Raw genomic sequence first — 6,105 nt, forward strand, 5'->3', positions numbered from 1 at the left:
TCTACGACGAGCTTAACGCAATATTGGGGAACAGCGCAACGACGAACCCCCCCTTGTCTGTGGATTCAGAGGTGGGCGTCGTGATTCCTGCCACTACGGAAGATTTATTTGATGGCGATGATCAGTATGATGAGGACCAAGAGGAGGAGGCTCCAGCAGAGAGCACAGAGCATTTTATCCCCCCAAACAGCCAGGATCTTTTCCTCACCCTTACTGAGGTTCCCTGCCAGCCATCTCAAGGCAGTACTCCAGAAAATGAAGCTGAGGGACCGTCCTCTGGTGAGTGTAATTTCTTTTAATAAAAGCTTCGGTTTAATGTAAGCCTTTTTTACTGGGTGCTTCAAATCACTACCTGTACTTAGAGTCACTGACCAAGTAGATTAAAAACCTTTCCTAAAACAGTGACCCATGAGGTGGTTTTTAGAAAAGTCTCCATTGTAACAGGGCGGATTCATCCTGCTTGTTCGGGGAACGCGAGAGCAAACCGGGGAAGGAGACCAGCTTCGCCGCGGTTTGCTCTCGTGTTCCCCGAACCACCCAGCAAACCGCAGGGAAGGAGACCTGCTTGTTCGGGGAACGCGAGAGCAAACCGGGGAAGGAGACCAGCTTGATTACCAGTACAATCTACTACAGGGATTACTAGCCATTATTAACTTACCATTTTCTCGGGACACGGTCTGTGTGCTCCCCTGACCTGCGTCTGAGCAGAAATCTTTGTCCTCAGCCACAAGCAATAAGTATGAAAGGAATCTTAAGGCGACCTTGTGGTAAAGTAACATGTTCAAGGTTCGGTAACAGGCACAGGTCAGTGAGGAGAAAGACTGTATGCATTGTTGTGTGAAATGTGTCTCTTATGATTCTTTTATCACTCTTTCCAATCCCCACCCCCCCACACACACAGCTGCACATTTCTCCAGCCTCCCTCTTGCTTCTCCTCTACGTGGGGGGGGCGGTATCATAAGAAGACTGAGGAAAAGGAGGACGCGTGAGGACATGTTCACCGAAATTATGGCAGTAACCCGTACAGAGAGAGCTCAGCAGGGGGACTGGAAACAATTGGTCGCAAAGTACAGGGAGGCTGCCAGTCAACGCGAAGACAGGAGGGACGCTAAAAATGATGTCAGGTGGCAGGAAGATCAGCGCTGGCGAGCAGCAACTGTGGATCTTCTTCGTGATCAGACTGACATCCTCCGCGATATGCTGCAAGAGCTCCGTGGTTTCAGAATGCCCCTACAGACCGTGTATAACCTCCCTCAGTACTCACCCTGTCCCACACCTTCCAGAACCAGGCGTGTAAGAACGCGTGGGGGAAGGCTCTCTGCACCAGCCCCCTCCACCGCTGCGGACACTCCAACCAGAAGGCTTTCATTAAATTGAAAAGCCCTTTGTGTCCTGTTTTTTCCCTCCTCTAATGATCCAAACTTCTCCCATGGCACCTTTGCCTATTTTTACTCTCAGGTCATGGTATTAAGGCAGTGTGACTGTAGTTTGGTAATGAAGTAAAGCAAGCAGCTTTGGAAAGCTGCACGGAAGCTAGTTATCAGCATCAGGATTTGACAATTGGGGATATGGGTAATAAAGGGAAAACAAAGAAAGCAGCCATACCGTACCCTGGTCCATGAGAATTCTTGTTCTGTCTTCCCTGATGCACTTTCTTCTTTCCAACCTCCCTCGCCCTTCCTCCAAACCTCCCTCGCTCCGTCCCCCATAGAACGCTGACTTATGAAATTTCATGCACAGTATTGTAACAACAAGCATGATGCTTGATTGATGAAAGGGTCTGATTTTAAATAAAGAACACAATTCTTTTAACAAATAATAGTAACTTTATTTTCAATAAAAAAGCAGTTAAGGAAGGTTGCAGGTACAGTGCCTAGCAGCAGACGGAAGCAGCTAATGGTGGAGGTGGGTAATAATTGGGAAATATAGAATTATATGTTTTCCAATGGACAGCTCTCGCAAGTAACCTAAGCAAGCAATTGAGTAATGCTGCAGGGAAAGTATCTTGCAGCAGCAACACCGCATAGACGGGGAGGGCAGCAATCAATTGAAAGGAAAATCAGCATTCAAACTGTACCCTGGCCCATGAGGAAGCTACTTTTCAGTGCTTCTCTGATGCGCACAGCATCCTGGTGTGATCTTCTAATTGCCCTGGTGTCTGGCTGCGCATAATCAGCGACCAGGTGGTTTACCTCAGTCTCCCACCCTGCTATAAAGGCCTCCCCCTTGCTCTCACAGAGATTGTGGAGCACACAGCAAGCAGCAATGACAAAGGGGATATTGGTTTGGCTAAGATCTGAGCGAGTAAGAAGTGTTCGCCATCTCGCCTTAAGCCTGCCAAATGCACATTCTACCACCATTCTGCACTTGCTCAGCCTGTAATTAAACAACTCCTGAGCACTGTCAAGGCTGCCTGTGTATGGCTTCATTAGCCAGGGCATCAAGGGGTAGGCTGGGTCCCCAAGGATAACTATAGGCATTTGGACATCTCCAACTGTTATTCTCTGGTCAGGGAAGTAGGTCCCTGCTGCAGCCGTTTAAACAGTGTAGTGCTCCTGAAGACACGTGCGTCGTGAACCCTTCCTGGCCATCCCACATGGATGTTGGTGAAACGTCCCTTGTGATCCACCAGGGCTTGCAGAACCATCGAAAAGTACCCCTTGCGGTTTATGTACTGGGCACCCTGGTGTTCCGGTGCCAAAATAGGGATATGGGTTCCATCTATGGCCCCCCCACAGTTAGGGAATCCCATTGCAGCAAAGCCATCCACAATGGCCTGCACGTTTCCCAGAGTCACAACCTTTCGAAGCAGCAGCTTAATGATTGCTTTGGATACTTCCAGCACAGCAGCCCCAACAGTAGATTTGCCCACTCCAAATTGATTCCCGACTGACCGGTAGCTGTCTGGCGTTGCAAGCTTCCATATGGCTATTGCCACTCGCTTTTCCACTGTGAGGGCTGGTCTCATCCTGGTATTATGCCGCTTCAGGACAGGAGAAAGCGAGTCACAAAGTTCAAAGAAAGTGCTCTTATGCATGCAAAAGTTCCGCAGCCACTGCGAATCGTCCCACACCTGCAGGACTATGCGGTCCCACCAGTCAGTGCTTGTTTCCCATGCCCAAAAGCGGCGTGGAACGGGTAGAACCTCACCCATAACCGTCAGGAGCTCCAACGTGCAGGGGCCCGGGGTGTCAGAAAACTCGTTCTCCAGTTCGTCATCGCTGTCGTCCCCGCATTCAAGCATTCTCTCTTGCATTTCTGCATCATGGGTCAGCAGTGATAGAACGACAATGCGTGAAGTATTTACAGTATTCGCAATCAAGGACAAGAGCAGACCTGGATCCATGCTTGCTGCAAAATGGCGTTTCCCTCACTGCAGCCAGTAAAAACAGCGCGAACTGAGTGTGTGCCGTTTACAGGAGGGGGGGGGTGAAGCTGTACCCAGAACCACCCAGGACGGGGACTTTGATCCCATCATGCACTGGGGTAGTAACCCATAATTCCAAAGGCCAGGGACCCGTGCAGGAACTGTGGGATAGGTACCCAGAGTGCAACGCTCAGGGAAAAGATGGACGCCAGGGAACATGGACGCTCAACATCGATGTAAGTAGCCCTAGTGTGGACGCGCAAAATCGATTTTATAAAGCCTGCTTTATAAAATCGATTTTATTAACATCGATTTTACCCTGTAGTGTGGACGTGGGCATAGTGTGACAGACCCAGACCAGTGGGGTACAGGAGTCTGGTCCTATTGGTATCCAGGAGGTGGATGGGCAAAGCCTGCCCACTTCTAAAGGACCTCCCCCCAGCCTAAGGGGAGGATCCACAGGTCTGTGACACCAGCTAAGTCCGTGGGACAACTAATGAAAAAAACAGGATTGGAAGTGAAGTCACAGGGCTAAACTAAGTGAACCTAATGGGGACACCGAGCAGAGAACCCCGGACAATGCCCACTGCTCCTTGAAGGCATCAAGGGAGCCAGTGGACACCGCCCAGAAGAACTCTGCCCGGATGCGTGAATGGATGGAGGAGCAGAAATAGGCCCCATAGTCGCAGGAAATCCCGTCGGCCAACCTCCTCTCCCTGGTGTTGTAGATGGCTAGTTTGGCCAGGGCCAAGGAGATCGAGACTTGGTGGGGCCACAGACGGGGAGTGCATAGATAAAGAGGTGAGGGGAAAAGTGCAACCAAAAACACAACATAAGATTCAAGAGGAGACAGAACAGGGGCTGCAATCTGACGCACTCTAAATAAATGTGCACCAGGGTCTCTTTCATGCCACAGAAAGGGCAGGTGTTAGGGACAGGGGTGAACCGCGCCAAGTACACGCCCGTGTTCATGGCCCCGTGAAGGAGCCACTAACTGACATCCCCAGCGGGCCTCAGGACCAGGGCAGAGTACAAGCTGCCCCACCGGAGCTTCTCACCCTCGAGAGATGGCAGGAGGTCCCGCCATTTGGTATCGGGGCGGGACGCAAGGGTGAGGTACTGAAGGGTATGGAGCATGAGCAAGTACAGATGTTTCTGTGGAGTGGTCTGGAACAGAACCAGCTGCAGATCGTGCAGCCGGCTCGCAGTGAAAGGGTGAGGAGGCTGATTGGGTCCACGGGGCAGGGGCCTGACAAAAATGTCCACAGGGCCTGGGGTGGAGGGTGGGCGGAGTGTGCCCTCTCGCAGGACCCGGTCGAGGTAAGCCCAAGCAGCAGGCAGTAAAGCGGCCTTCACCTCCTGAAGTACACGCTGTGGAGTACGAGGTCTGGAGAGCTCCATGCACTGAGCGAGTGTCAGGGGATCCAGCCAGTCTTCCCGGTTGTAGTCCAGGAGGTCTCTGACCCTGGTGACTCCCTCCAAGACCAGCCTCTGGCACACCGCGGGGGACTCCGCCACCTGCACACGAAGCTGGGGATTGTGTAGCAGGGGGTCCGCGAGGAGGTCGGCCCCCACGGTGGCCGCCACGGACCTGGTCATTGAAAAGAGCTTCCAGGTCCGGAGGAGGTCTTGGTAGAAGACCGGCAGCCCGGAGAGGTCTCGTGGAAGACCTCTCAAATGGAGGTAAAAGAGCTGCCGGTCGTATCGGAGCCCTTGGAAATGGCGGAGGAAGGCGTGTGCCAATACGCTTCACGCCGGACTACCTGCACCATACAGGAGCCTCTGCAGGGCCTGGAGGCAGAAGACATGGACCAGAGTGCATAGGCACTTCAGGCCCTCCCCCCCGCTCCTCCAGGGGCAGGTGGAGGACCCCTGCAGAGACCCAGTGCATCATTGGCCAAAAGAACTCCAGAATCGCCGTCCAGAAGTTGACCAGGAAATCCGGGGCCGGGACCAGGGTGCTGAGCCAGTACCAGAGCATGGACAGGACCAGTTGATTAAGCACCAGTGCCCTCCTCCAAAGGGAGAGGCAGCAGAGTAGTCCTGTCCATTTCCGGAGCCGCTCCATCACCCTGCCCTCCAAACCATGGCAGTTCTCCGGCGGAGATGGATGCGTGGCAGAAAGGTAAACACCGAGATAGAGCAGTGGACCCGCGCTCCACCGGATGGCCTGAAGCATGGGTGAGAGGGAGCTCGCCTGCCACATTTCCCCGACCACCAGACCAGAGCTCTTGACCCAGTTGACCCGGGCGGAGGAGGCCACCGAGTACACAGACTGGCAAGCCTCCACTCGCGCCAAGTCATCCGGGTCCTGGACCACGAGGAGCACATTGTCAGCGTACGCCGACAGGACCAGCCGCAGCTCCAGCTCCCGAAGCACCAACCCTGTCAACCTCTTGCGGAGGAGACAGAGGAAGGGCTCGATCGCCAGAGCGTACAGCTGGCCCGAGAGGGGGCACCCCGCCGCACTCCCCGCCCAAAGCTGACCGGCTCGGTCAGGGTCCAGTTGAGCCTGACCAGACACTCCACAGAAGCGTACAGCACCCGGAGAAAACCCACAAACTGGGGTCCAAAGCCAAATGCTCACAGAGTGCCCAGGAGATACCCGTGATCCACCCTGTCGAATGCCTTCTCCTGATCCAGGGACAAGAGGGCGAACGACAGACCATCCCTACACTCGAATTCCAGAAGGTCCTGAACCAGATACAAGTTATCAAAGATGGTGCGGCCCGGGACGG

The sequence above is a fragment of the Gopherus evgoodei genome, chromosome 3 (assembly GCF_007399415.2).
Source record: "Gopherus evgoodei ecotype Sinaloan lineage chromosome 3, rGopEvg1_v1.p, whole genome shotgun sequence".
Taxonomy (NCBI): domain Eukaryota; kingdom Metazoa; phylum Chordata; order Testudines; family Testudinidae; genus Gopherus; species Gopherus evgoodei.